The sequence below is a fragment of the Bos taurus genome, chromosome 8 (assembly GCF_002263795.3).
Source record: "Bos taurus isolate L1 Dominette 01449 registration number 42190680 breed Hereford chromosome 8, ARS-UCD2.0, whole genome shotgun sequence".
Lineage (NCBI taxonomy): Eukaryota > Metazoa > Chordata > Mammalia > Artiodactyla > Bovidae > Bos > Bos taurus.
The window spans coordinates 56,190,995-56,205,894 of NC_037335.1; the positions used below are offsets into that span (position 1 = coordinate 56,190,995).

General features: G+C 37.0%; 1 long non-coding RNA gene across 1 annotated transcript in view; it reads left to right on the top strand.

Annotated features, from left to right (window-relative positions):
• The first annotated feature begins 215 nt into the window (after window positions 1-215).
• The window catches only part of LOC132346045 (uncharacterized), a 97,897-nt gene continuing 83,212 nt past the window's right edge, over window positions 216-14,900 (top strand). The window contains exons 1-2 of the long non-coding RNA XR_009495764.1: window positions 216-1,010; window positions 1,755-1,856. This is a non-coding gene — a long non-coding RNA (uncharacterized lncRNA). The remainder of the gene's footprint in view (window positions 1,011-1,754; window positions 1,857-14,900) is intronic.

Genomic DNA, 14,900 nt, shown 5'->3' on the forward strand with positions numbered 1-14,900 from the left:
AAACATAGTAAATCATCTTTCATCCCTATAAATCTAACTATAAAGTCACACTTTCCTTATCAAGTATAACTCACTGTCTTTTAGAGTAATTGTGGTTTTAATTCTCTACAAAGTTGAAACCAGCAGAGAACAATGCTTTTATGGAGTCACCACATTCTAGAGCTTTAGAAAGAAGACTTTAGAATTAAGAACAGATATATCATTTTACAGCTAAAGCAGCTGAAGCCTAGAGTAGGAAAGTGACCATCCAGGTCAGGTAAAGAGGTTGAAGATCAGGTTTCAAGCTGAGAAGGAGTCTATGGGGACTCAGTCTGGGCAGTTCAAACACTGAAAGGAGACCACTAATGTTCTGGGAAGGCTGGCATCTGGCCTCAGTGTGGGATTTCAGACAGAGAGTGGGCCCAGGGGGAACTGAGCCTTTGCAGTGGGCAGAGGAGTCCATCCCATCTCCGAAAAGTGCCACTGACCTCAGAGTGGGTGGAATAAGCAGTGAATTCTAGTCCACCTGAGAAAGCAGGACAATCTGATTAACTCTGAGTTTAGGTTTATCTTTCATACTTCTTGAGGAAGAACTTGGACAAGGCCAAGTCAAGTGCAGCCTCTTGAATTCCACACCCAGTATGTATTGGTGGAGGCACTTAAACCTTCCAAATGATTCCAGTATTTTAATTTTACTCTGTATTTAATTCAACAGTCCTATGATTACTTAATGAGCAAATAACTGGAATCAAAAAGAATGTGAATGTATTTTTAGTGTGAGGATGGGTGGGTGAAGTGGGGCAGTCTGGAAGAGGGAACCAATAAAAAGGGATCTTGGTAAATAAAAACATCTTTTAGAAATGGAGAGGAATTTGGAAGGAAATTAGTGCCTGACACCATACTCTTATCTTTGCATGCTTAGAAGCTAGTTGCTGATTTTATTTTCACAACAGATCTCCCTGTGATGAATTGTATTTGACCTCCACACTATTTATCTCCTGGACATACTGTGAAGTTTTGAGAAGAAGCAGGTATTAGAATTTGTCTTGAGAGCAGCTATAAACATTTCCTGGAACCCCTCTAGGGTAGAAGAAAAGGGAAAGGAAAATGGAAACAAGGGATAAAGACAGCTAATAATGTTGGAGATACCACTGGGATTTGTGATATCTCTTTTTGAAATGGCTTCCCTGGTTGTTCAGGCAGTAAAGAATCCACCTGCAATGCAGAAGGCCTGGGTTCGATTCCTGGGTTGGAAAGATCCCCTGGAGAAGGGAACAGCTACCCACTCCAGTATTCTGGCCTGGAGAATTCCATGGACAGAGGAGCCTGGTGGGCTACAGTCCATGGGGTCACAAAGAGTCGGACACAACTGAGCACTTTCAATTCACTTTTTGAAACTAAATAGAAGAAGTCAGAACTTGACTGTTTCTTGATCATGGTTTGTTTTCATTTTTGTTTTTTTCTTACTCCTTCATCAGTTATTCCAGTTGATAGAATATCATGTCATCTTCAATTTCAGTATGAGTGCTTGTCTTGCTTCCATTTGTATTATTCATGCAAACGTTGATTGAACTGATGACCCCAAGTTATCAAGGAAACATTAAATACACTGATGAATACATTTCTTAATTTTAGAAAAAATTAATGAGTGAAGGTTAAAATACTCTTCTTAAATTTGTCATTTAAAAAATTCTAATATGCATACCTCATTGACTAATAATGCCAGAAAAATGAAGAATTCCTATGTATTAATGAGTCTGTATATTTTTGCACAGGTATGACTGTTACCGAATGTAACAGCCCAGTTTGCTGGCCATGTCCTGTCTCCAAGAAAGTTGTAGCTTCTGTTGTTTCAGTTAGTTCACTGGATATCAGAGGTAAATTTTTGAAGCTATACTACCTTTTACACTTAAAAAAAAATTGAAGTGTAGTTGATTTACAATGTTGGGTGTCAGGTGTACAGGTAAGTAATTCAGTAATTCAGTTATGTGTGTGTGTGTGTGTATGTATTCTTTTCCATTACAGTTTATTACAAAGTATTGAGTAAGTTCCCTGTGCTATACAGTGGGTTCTTATTGTTTTATATATAATACACACTTACTTTGAATGTGTGATCCACGCTGGTCAGACAACATGATTATGTTCACTTTTGATATAACCTTTTTAGGTACAACCTCAAAGTCTTTGATAAAATATTTTAAAATAATTTTAGCCTGTGTGTGTTCTAATTCCAGTGGTAGTTATTAGAGATATGGATTTGCACTAAGTATTTGTCTTTTTTGTTCTTGGCCAATTAAAAAAATTCTTTTTATTTTCTGGTTGGTTTGCTAAATGTTTATGACTACAATAAAAATGTTAAATTTTGTCTCATCTTAAAACACGATCTGAATTAGCGATGAATATTGTGCTGTATACATAGGGACTAAATATAGTTTCTAACTTCATAAACACATAATCTAGAAGGGAATACAGACACATATGTAACAACTGCATTGGTTTACTGAGTGAAATAGTGAGATGGATAAAATGCTGTTGCTGCTAAGTTGCTTCAGTCATATCCGACTCTGTGCGACCCCAGAGACGGCAGCCCACCAGGCTCCCCCGTCCCTGGGATTCTCCAGGCAAGAACACTGGAGTGGGTTGCCATTTCCTTCTCCAATGCATGAAAGTGAAAAGTGAAAGTGAAGTCGCTCAGTCGTGTCTGACTCTTAGCGACCCCATGGACTGCAGCCTTCCAGGCTCCTCCGTCCATGGGGTTTTCCAGGCAAGAGTACTGGAGTGGGTTGCCATTGCCTTCTCTGGGATAAAGTGCTAGCAAGCCTTGAATAGTCAAATCAGCTTCAAAAATAGATGTGCAGTTATTTTAAAATATTTTAAACATTTTCCAGCTACATGCAGAAAATAGTGTAAAAAATGTATGATTCTTACTATAAGCAATTTAGTATTTTGACATTCTGAGCATCCTCATAATGAAATTAAGTCCAGAAGGAGTTTTTTTCTCCATGATCTCTTGAAATGGTCCTTGTTCATCCACAATATTTCCCATAATAACAAAGGTGCTTCTGAGGGCAGGAAACTTCAACATTATTAAAGTTTCATAAAGCAAAGTCAATTTTAAGAATATAATGTCCCCAAACTGACAAAGGTCTTGAAAAATAATTTCAAGGGAAGCATAAATTATTTTCTGCTTGTCAAAGGGCAAAAATATTTAGGTTGAGCTAACGAATGGTAGAGTTTTAGAGTGAGAATATCCTTAAAATATTACATAGATTTATACTGTCAGGAGATGCTAACTACATGAGGTTATTTGTATTTAAACAAATTTTAAAATTAAAAATGCAGTTTCTCAGTTAGATTTGCCATATTTCAAAGATGTTTATTAGCTACATGTGGCTAGTAAATACTGCACTGGATAGTACAGATACAGAACATTTTCATTATCATAGAAAATTCTGTTGAGCAATACTAAATAGATACCCAGATATTCACAGAGGAGTCAACCAAGTCTCAAGGAAGTAATAAAACTTTCAGAGGTCACACAGCTATGCTTTTAAAGAAACACAGAATGACATAAAGGAACTAGTAACAGAGGCATTAAAGAAACCCAGGAAGTTTCTGGAACAGATAAGGTAGAGTTTAACAGTGCAGGCTTAGTTGTTAGCAGGATTGAAGCTCATGATCATTAGGAAGACCTACCTGACTGAATTTGGACATTTAAAATTTTATGCAATGAATTAAAAACAGACAACTATTTCAGTTTTAATGAAAAGCTGCCAGCTCCATATTTTTAGCCATTGCTGTGCTTCCAGATTATGTTTATCATTTTAATATACAAGGCACACTCTGAAGTTCGGTTTATCTGACCCCAAGAAATGAAAAAATCTTGTGGGTGTTACGGCTATATTTGAAAAGGTTGATTTTTAAATGCATCGTGCAGACTGGCCCTGTTTTAAAAGGGACTTCTGCCACCACATAGTCGAAATGTGAACTCTTTTCTCACTTTGCAAAAGTCAAAGATAGTCCCTGCATTTTTATTATTTCATTGAAATCCAAATATTATTTTTCCATTTTCTAACTTGTTTTCATCACAGTGTGATCAACTGTTGTCAAGAAAAGAAAGGTTAGATTTATCAATCAAAGTTTGATAAAGGCCCTCTAAATAATTGAACCCTCAGGAGAAACAATCCTCATGTATTCTTTTTCTATTGCTTCAATATCTTCATAAAAAGTCATTTCAATATGTTTGGTCCTATAGCAGAGATTCTGTGAAGTGCTTATCTTCCTCAGAGGTCCAGAAAGCCTATGAATCTGTGGACAAAGGTGGGTAAGGAAAGAGAGAGAGGGAGGATGGAGAGAGACTTGATGCTGAGATAGGACAATGTTCTAAAACCTCCTTGGGTTGAAGGTAGGGGAGCAGAAATACCCATTAGTAATCTAGAGTAAAAGTTAAATAATCAAGGAGATGAATACTGTGAAGGAATATGGTAACTTCCCTCCTAGAAATATAAGTTATCCTTATTAATTCTCTTCCTTTTGCCCCAGAAAAGTGTTAGTTAGTCTTGAGAGGGCTATTATTGCCAGAAATGGAAAAGGAAGTTTGAAGAGACTATCTTGGAGCAGAGAGAGCAAGAAATCAAAGCCAGTAGATGGAAAGCAGACTTCACGGAAGTCTCCAACTCAACCTCTAGGAAAACCAAGTCCAGTTCCAAAAGATCCCGCATGGGAATTGAGGAAGACTGGCAGAGAGGGCAAAGCTACACTGAAGGTACAGTATTTATTATGGGATTGAACTCCTGAAAGGCCTTCTGGTAGCTTCAGACCTATTCAAGAATCCTTCATGTCCTGCTGGTTCCCAGTGAGTGGCTCACAGCTTCAAGACCTCTTCTCCAGGCTGAAGAACTATTTGTAATATACCCTGCCTGTATTTTGTACTTTGGCACCCCAGACAGGGAAACTTGATCCATTTTCAGATTCTAGTGCTTTTACCCCAGCCCTGGAAATGCTGCAGGCAGCCAGTCTCAGCTAGAGGGAGCCACTTAGCCCAGGGTCGCATCACCCCTTCCTACAACGCCCTTCATCGAATGACAAGTGTAAGAATATAAAGGTTAAGACATCCTACTGAAGTGGGACATTCTCCTGAAGGGGTCATCTCATTTTAAGAACTCTCCCTCAAAGGGTCACCTGAGGTTTCCTGAGGCTGCAACACAGCTTTACTTCTACCTTTGCCCAATCTGATGTCCTTTTTCTTCCATACATTGTTGATTCCAAGAGTTGTCCCTGTTAATCTCTTGGACATTAATCACTGTCTCAGGGTTAGCTCTGAACATAGTGGCATTTATTTAAGATTTGGAGGGCATACCTAGGCTTTGGTGTGCAGCAGCGCCAAACTGCACAAATATCCTTCTATTTCTCTCTCTCATCTCTGTTTTCATTTTCTCTCTGCTAGGTTAGCCAGGGGACTCCCAAGTTCTTCATTCTGTAGTCCTGGTACCAAGATTCTCCTGGAAAAAATAAACTTATTCACCTTTTACATCAAGTACTTCTTATTTTTTCCCTAGCAACATAAATCATCCTTAAAAGGAATTAGAGTGTCAAATCTTAAATATATTTTAGTTTCTCCACCACTTTATACATTAAATGCTCTTTCCTGGAGACTGATTCTGACATTGGCCTTCACTGCGTTATCAAACAGCCTCATTTGGAAGCTACTCCTGTTTCCAAATGCTGCCTTCTGCTGGTCTCCTGAAGTTCTTAAGTCTGCCCTGCCTCCACCATTAGGTATAGTTCAGTAGTTCTCTACCTCAAGGTAATAGGGTATCTTTTAGAAGTTTTATTCTTTCATCATTTACACAAACACACACATATATATATATGATTACATATATTATATAATTCTAATAATGAAGCATCTATGTGACCACAGCTTTCTGTGCAACCCACAGGTTTTGCTACAGTATATTTTCATTCAGTTCAGTCACTAAGTCATGTCCAACTCTTTGTGACCCCATGAACTGCAGCACACCAGGCCTCCCTGTCTATCACCAACTCCCAGAGTCTACTCAAAACCCATGTCCACTGAGTCAGTGATGCCATCCAACCATCTCATCCTTCATCATCCCCTTCTCCTCCTGCCCTCAATCTTTCCCAGCTTCAGGGTCTTTTCAAATGAGTCAGCTCTTCGCATCAGTTGGCCAAAGTATTGGAGTTTCAGCTTCAACATCAGTCCTACCAATGAACATCTAGGACTGATCTCCTTTAGGATGGACTGGTTGGATCTCCTTGCAGTCCAAGGGACTCTCAAGAGTCTTCTCCAACACCACAGTTCAAAAGCATCAATTCTTCAGCGCTCAGCTTTCTTCACAGTCTAACTCTCACATCCATACATGACCGCTGGAAAAACCATAGCCTTGCTAGACAGACCATTGTTGAGAAAGTAATGTCTCTGCTTTTTAATATGCTATCTAGGTTAGTCATAACTTTCCTTCCAAGGAGGAAGCATCTTTTAATCTCATGGCTGCAATCACCATCTGCAGTGATTTTGGAGCCCAGAAAAATAAAGTCAGCCATTGTTTCTATTGTTTTCCCATCTATTTGCTATGAAGTGATGGGACCAAATGCCATGGTCTTCGTTTTCTGAATGTTGAGCTTTAAGCCAACTTTTTCACTCTCCTCTTTCACTTTCATCAAGAGGCTCTTTAGTTCCTCTTCACTTTCTGCCATAAGGGTGGTGTCATCTACATATCTGGGGTTATTGATATTTCTCCCAGCAATCTTGATTCCAGCTTGTGCTTCTTCCAGTCCAGCGTTTCTCATGATGTACTCTGCATAGAAGTTAAATAAGCAGGGTGACAATATACAGCCTTGACGTACTCCTTTTCCTGTTTGAAACCAGTCTGTTGTTCCATGTCCAGTTCTAACTGTTGCTTCTTGACCTGCATATAGGTTTCTCAAGAGGCAGATCAGGTGCTCTGGTATTCCCATCTCTTTCAGAATTTTCCAGTTTGTTGTGACCCACACAGTCAAAGGCTTTGGCATAGTCAATAAAGCAGAAATAGATGTTTTTCTGGAACTCTCTTTGTTTTTCAATGATCCAGCAGATGTTGGCAATTTGATCTCTGGTTCCTCTGCCTTTTCTAAAACCAGCTTGAACATCAGGAAGTTCACGGTTCATGTATTGCTGAAGCCTGGCTTGGAGAATTTTGAGCATTACTTTACCAGCGTGTGAGATGAGTACAATTGTGCAGTAGTTTGAGCATTCTTTGGCATTGCTTTTCTTTGGAATTGGAATGAAAACTGACCTTTTCCAGTCCTGTGGCCACTGCTGAGTTTTCCAAAGTTGCTGACATATTGAGTGCAGCACTTTCACAGCATCATCTTTTAGGATTTGAAATGGCTCAACTGGAACTCCATCACCTCCACTAGCTTTGTTCGTAGTGATGCTTCCTAAGGCCCACCTGACTTCACATTCCAAGATGTCCGGCTCTAGGTGCGTGTTTCATTATCATTCAATTAATAAAATTCTAATTCCTATTATGACTTTATTTTTGACCTACATGTTGATCAGAAGTTTTTTTTTTTTTTTTTAATTTGTTTATTCAGCTGCACCAGGTTTTAGTTGTGGCTTTCAGGATCTTCCATCTTCGTTGTAGCATGCAAAGTTGTTTAGTTGTGGCAATCAAACTCTTTGTTTGTGGGATCCAGTTCCCTGACTAGGGATAGAATTCAGGCTCCCTGCATTTGGAGTATGGAGTCTTAGACACTGGACCACCATGGAAGTCCAGAAGTATGTTTTTAATGTCCAAATATTTGATAAAATATTGGTTATATATTTTTAAATTTCTTGATTCTTCTGCGTCTTGTTTTATAACCAGCATACAGTCAACTTAAAAAAGTGTCCTATACACCTCAAAATTTGTGTATAAATGTGCATTTAGTTCTTGATGCAGTGTTTTATGCAAATTTAGGCCAAAGATTTTTTCAGTTAATTTAATTGGGGGATAATTGCATTAAGAATATTGTGATCATTTTTGCCATACATCAACATGAAATGGCCACAGGTATACATGTGTCCCCCCCAATCCTGAACCTCCTCTCCCATTTCCCACCCCACCATATCCCTTTGGGTTTTCCCAGAGCACCGACTTTGCGTGCCCTGGTTCATGCATCAAATTTGCACGGGTCATTTATTTTACATATAGTAATGTACATGTTTCAATGCTATTCTCTCAAATAATCCCACCCTCATCTTTTCCCCCTGAGTCCAAAAGTCTGTTCTTTACATCTGTGTCTTCTTTGCTGCCATGCATGCAGGATTGTTGGTACCATCTTTCTAAGTTGTATATATATGTGTTAATATACAGTATTTGTATTTCTCTTTCTGGCTTACTTCACTCTGTATAATAGGCTCCAGGTTCATCCACCTCATTAGAACTGACTCAGATGCATTCCTTTTATAGCTGAGTAATTTTTCATTGTGTGTATAGCACAACTTCCTTATCCATTCATCTACTGATGGACATCTAGGTTGCCTCCATGTCTAGCTCTATAAATAGTGCTGCAGTGATTGTTGGGGTACATATGTCTCTTTCACTTCTGGTTTCCTCAGGGTGTATAGGCCAAAGAGTTTAACGGTGGTATTCAGATCTTCTGTAGTTTACTGATTTGTTGTTGTTCTGAATTACTGATCTAGGTAATTTAGATTTTATTTCTAGTTAGTTTTTAGAATTTCCCTTCATATATTGCATTGAAGTTTAGTTTTATGACATGTTCCTTGTAAAGTAATGGTTGGTTTTATTATCCTGCCTTATCGCCAGTGATACTTTTTGCTTTCAAATCTCACATTAATTTTTTTCCAATTTTGCTTATTGTTTTTATGACATAATTTTTTGCATCATTTAACTTGCAGTTGGACTATGGTCTCTTGTAAGGGGCATAGAATTAAGATTTTTGTTTGTTTCAAAAAATCTTTACCCTTTAATTTGAATATTTACAGTTAATGTATCTTATTATAGACCATTTACTCCTTGTTTTCTACTTGTCCTACCTTTTTATGTTCCTTTGGCTCTTCCTTCTAAATTCATCAAACTCCATTTTCCCTTTATTAGCTCACAATGTTTATATAAGTAGCAATTACACATGCACCATGACTTATTAGCTCTTTTACTGCTTTTCAAGCAATGCTGAGACCTTAAATTTATTTTATTACTTTTCCCTCCTTCTTTTGTTTTAATGCATTCTAATTTTTTATGTATTTCATTATTATTCTATGTGCAGTTAGATTTTATTTAGATTTATTCACTTATTTATCCTTTCTGTTATATTTAATTCCTTTGTAAAGTCCTTATTTTCATCTATGATAATTTTCCTTCTGCCTGCAGGTCTCTCTTTATAATTTAATTCAGTTGGTTCTGATGAGAACATATTCTCTAAATTTTGTTTGTTCGAAGATTCCCCTATTTCATCTTCCAAACATTTTCTCTGCCTCTAGAATTCTCAATGGGCAGTTATTTTCTTTAGCACTTTCCATTATTTTCTAGAATTAATCATTTTTGTTGAGACGTAAGCTGTAATCAATCTCCTGCATTGTTCAAAGGTCAACTGTTGTTGTTTTTCCTCTGGTTACTTCTAAGATGTTCTGTTTTTCTTTGCTATTTGTGAATTGTACTGTGGTGGTGTTAGATATGGTTTCTTTATATTTACTCTTGTTGCATTTTTTAGTGCTTATTGAATTTATGGCTTGATATATTCTTTTTAGTTTTGAGAACTCTCAGCTATTATTTCTAAATATTGTTTTCACCCCAATCTCTCTCTCCTTTTCCCTTTGGACTCCAATTTAAGCATATGATTAAAATGTTTACTGTGGCCCATACGTTTCAAATGCTCTTTTCTGTACTTTTTTATCCTTTTTGTTTTCCATGTTTAGCCTTAATATTTTTACTGTTACTCTATCTTCCAGTTTATTTATCTTTCTTCACCTGTGTCAGTCCACTACTGAGTTTTAATTTTAGTATAATTTTGAATTCTATCAATTCCGCTTCCATCAGTTTCTAGTTGTCTAGTTAAATTCTCTACCTTGTCATCTATTTTCCTGAACTTGGTAATATTTATTAAAATAAATTTGAACTTTAATATTTAGATCATCCATGATTCTGATTCTGTTTTTTATTCTAATTCTCCTTTTCTTGGTAGTCTTGGTGGTTCTTCAATGAATACCAGACTTGGGATATGACAAGTTGTAGAGAATCTGAATGACATTACAGTTGACCTTTGAACAACCTGGATTTAGACTGCACAGACCCACTTATATATGGATTTTTTTCCAATAACTGAAGCAGTACATAATCTCTGGTTGGTTGAATCCTCAGATGCAGAACCATAGATAGGAAGGGCCGCCTATAAAGTGATATGTGAATTTTTGACTGCATATGGAGTCAGTGTCTCTAGCTCCTGCATTGTTCAATGGTCAACTGTACTTTTTTCAAGAGAGAACTTCCTACTCCCAAGTAAGGAGCAGAAGGAAAGATCACCTCATTGATCTTCAGTCATTGCACAAACATCATACTCATTTTCCTTCTTTATAGATGTTTCCTTCAATGTAACTGTTTCATCAACCTTCCTAACACACGTTCACATGGACACAGAGACACATACATATAGAAACCTCCAGTGTCCTAATTCACATCATTAGCTTTCCACTGGGCCACTATTCTTTGGTGGGATCTGAACCTCAGTTTTATCTCCTCAGCATTATAAGACTTCTAAGTCTTTGCTTTGACTTCAGTTAGCTTTTGTTTGACTTCTTAGCATCTTGCCTTGTCTACCTACATGGAAAATGTGATACATCAAGGGACCACTGTTGCTGAATTGAGCTCAAGTCTCTGAACTTTTCCTGCCTCTGGGATTTTGATCCTTAAAATTCTAGCTGCCTTGTTATTTCTAAATTCCAACTTTGCTCTCTCCTCAGTCCTATGACATTGTCCTAAGATCCACTGGCTTTTCTGTCTCTTAAGAGTCACATTTGGATTCTCAGACTTTTGATTTTCATCAATAGTTTCTAAATGACTGGGCTAGAAAAGCATGTGCAGAATACTGCTATTACTTCAGTAAGTTTCTTTTCTATTTTACTTTTCTTTGTCATGGCTACCTCATTAGCTTTATAGTGCTCACAGTCAAATGTTGCTTATGATTTATCTGACTTTCTAGTGTGTTTTCCTAAGGTAAACTGATATACGTTGGAAGCAGAAGTCCTTACCTACTATTGAAAAATTCTGTTTTATCTTTCTATGAATTCTTTGATTTATTTTATTTTGTCACATCTTCCATCACTTTTTCCTACCCCAAATTCCCATTCTCACAGTTAATTTTAAAATTAAAAATTATAATTAAGCTAATATGTTAATTTTCAAGGAATTAATTTTCCTTTGAAGAAGAACACAGATTGGTGAATGGAATACGGAAAATTTCTTAAGACCTTTTTCATTTCTAAGAGTAGTAACCAGCCATCTGCACCATGATAAATTAGTCAACTATGTAAGGAAGCACTCATTATAAAATCAGCATTACTCAATAACAATCTCAAAAATTGCTTCACTTTCCTACTCATGTCACCAATTTCCAGATGTTCAATAGGAGCTTAGAATCATGAGACAGGACATGGGAAATGGCCTATCTTAGTAACCATAATTATTGGGAAAATGAAATTATAAATAAGGACTTGCTATGAATATATTCAAATCTTTTGTTCCTAAACATTTTCTAGAAGAAGGCTCAAAAGTTTGACGTAGAAACACCTCTTGATAAGTAAGAAACAGTAAAATTTCTCATAATAGTTCTTTTCTGATCCCATTATGTGATTCTCAGGTTCACACAAAATTATTTTTACATGAACTTCACAAATCTTATTTTTACTATTAAATCAGTGGCCCCACACCTCTGAAGCATGTGGCAAAATAGTTGAAATTGGAAAAATTTTCCAAAACCCAGGGCATATGACATACATACCTATAGAACGCAATATTTCTGTCTAGTTCTGTGGTAGACTTTTTCATACCTGCCAGTCTAATTTGACTGTTGTTTTTACAATGCATTAGTGGAAATTAAATGGTAAATTCAGTCAAACAGTCATTTCATACATCAAAAAGAAAAATCAGTCAACACCACTGTCTGACTGAAATAAATGAAGAAAACAATTCAAGGCAAACAAATGTCCCAGTAGACTTGTATAAATGCAGTAGTGGTGTCATATGCAGAATTAATCTTTCCCCACTCTTAACTGGAGAACACTCTGCCATCAATTCAGTCAACTCAGATAATCCTGAATTTTAATATTCCAGTTTCATTTACTCTCAGTTAATGGTGACTGCCCTTCCTTCTCCCTCATCTGTCAATCAGTGGAGAATGTCAGAGCAGAAGAATAGTAATATTGGCATACTGTAATGTCCTGCCCTGAATTCTACAGCTTCAAAATTCTTAAGCTAACTCAATGATCTTAAAGAGTCTGGTGCAGAAAGAATATGTAAATTAAATTACAGACCATTGATTGGCCTTCTAGCACTAACATCCCTTATTTCTGGTTCTAATATATCACAAAATACTCAAGAGGAAAATTTTGAGTGTTTAGCAGGATTATATGGAGAAGGCAATGGCACCCCACTCCAGTACTCTTGCCTGGAAAATCCCATGGATGGAGGAGCCTGGTAGGCTGCAGTCCATGAGGTTCCTAAGAATTGGACATGACTGAGCTACTTCACTTTCACTTTTCACTTTCATGCATTGGAGAAGGAAAGGGCAACCCATTCCAGTGTTCTTGCCTGGAGAATCCCAGGGACAGAGCAGCCTGGTAGGAGGCTGTCTATGGGGTTGCACAGAGTCGGACATGACTGAAGCGACTTAGCAGCAGCAGCAGAATTTGGCTCCAAAGCAGGCACATTGAAAAGAAACATTGTCATCTATGATTGGCTTTCAAGTTGACTTGTCTTTTACTCATAAACCAGATTCAGTGTGAATTCAGTTCTGCTAAACGTTAGAGAATCTTTTGGAGGGGGTGTGCCAATTGTTTTGAATATTTTTGCACTCTAACTTTTAAAGCAAGTTTATTTTTCAAAGAGTTTAAGGGTTACTTTAATACTATAAAGATTATTTGTATTTTTGAGTTGCCAGTTCTCTAGAACAAATTTGTGTGCTTGAAGTTCTTAACTGTGGAACATAGATAGCATGTGGAAAGCAAGCAAAATAGATGGCTTTTCTGCTTTGCGAGAATTCTGTCTATCTTTGTAAGTAATAGGACTCATTCCTCATGAAATAATGTTCAGAAAGGAAGGAAAGGTAATTTTCTTAGTTTAAGCTTATGATACTGAAGATATATGATACTAAGAATAGCTTTCTAAAGAGGATCTGCATAAAACAGAAGTAACTCTAGGAAACATGTATTTTCTTATGGACTCTTATTTTTGTGATGGTGAAAAGAGGATATGGCAAAGAAGTGACACTAATATTGGCATGTTACATCAAGCTGTTTCATGGGATGCAGGGGTAACATGTGGGCCAGTAAAAGCACTTGAGAAAGAGTCAGCTCTCAATCATCCATCACCGAGTTTGTAGAGTATACTTGTGCTTCTTCTTCTTTCCTTTTGGCCATTTTACTTTTCTCCACATATTTGAAAGAAGGCAAGGTGAAAAAGAGTGGGTTAACTGTCAAATCAATCTGATTTTCTATTTTATAGTACCTCTCACAGTTTGAGAATAGATAGAGAGCTTTAGAATACTGGGAAAAAAGAGTCTCTTGGATCAGTAATAGACTCTCATGATATTTGGTCAATCTTGTGCTCATTTAGGAAGCTAAATAGTAATTGAATGTGTCAACTTCTAATTCAGTAACTAATTAAATGCTCATTTAGATAATATACCTAGGTAAGGAAAAAAAATTATTTTTCTTTACCTTGTCATAGCATTAGTGGATGTTGGGGGGAATCTGTGTTTATCTATCTATCCATCTAGATATAGATACATATTTTGGATTTGCTAAAATTATTATTATTTTTATTATTCCCATATCTGTTTCCCATCAGATCTATTCCTTCTCCCTTTCTTGCTCTTCTGACCCCTAGAAGCTACATATACAAGTACCCACTGTTAACATGGTTAGATTTAATGAGAATCTTTGATATGTAGTTGAGGAACAGGAGGCAGGGAGAAACCAGAATCTTTCTCTCTCTCTATCTTGATCTCGCTGGCATCTCTGGCAGGAATGTCTTCAACTCTGTGACTCCAGGTCCTAAAAAGCCTGTCAGCCAGATGACCATAGATGCTGTCTTGACTCTTGGTGATATCACCTACTTCCTTTGACCTCCAGCCTAAGAGAATAGTAGTCTTCTGTTGGTGATAATCTCTAGATTGTCACACATCCCTTGTTTGGTCTCACAGCTCTTCCATGACTGGTATAACCAATTCTCTGTACTTAATTCCTTTTATTCTTGTTTGTAAAATGGTTTTCTTTCCTTGGTTAGACCCTAGGATACAATGGATAGGGCAGTTTTTCTCATGACTAAGTCACTAATCAGTGAGGATCAACAAATTCCCAGTAACATTAATACCCTAATTTTACTAACTCAGCTGCATTTGACTAACTGCAATATCTGAGCCATCCTTAGAGTATCTTTAAGGTAGCATGATTTTAGGGGTCTTGAGAAAGGTTGTAAGACCTTTCTACCAATTCATAAATTCTCCTCCCAATGTCACATGTATAATCATTTCTTAGTCTCAAACTCCAAGAGATAGAGGGGGAATTATAACTATGCAGCATAGTTTCTGCAATCAGATGCAAACATTTAAAACATCAATCACACCTGTTTTTTTCTATGACAATATAAATAGTTCAAATATTTGGCCTATATGAAACCTAGTAATAAATGCAATTTATAATC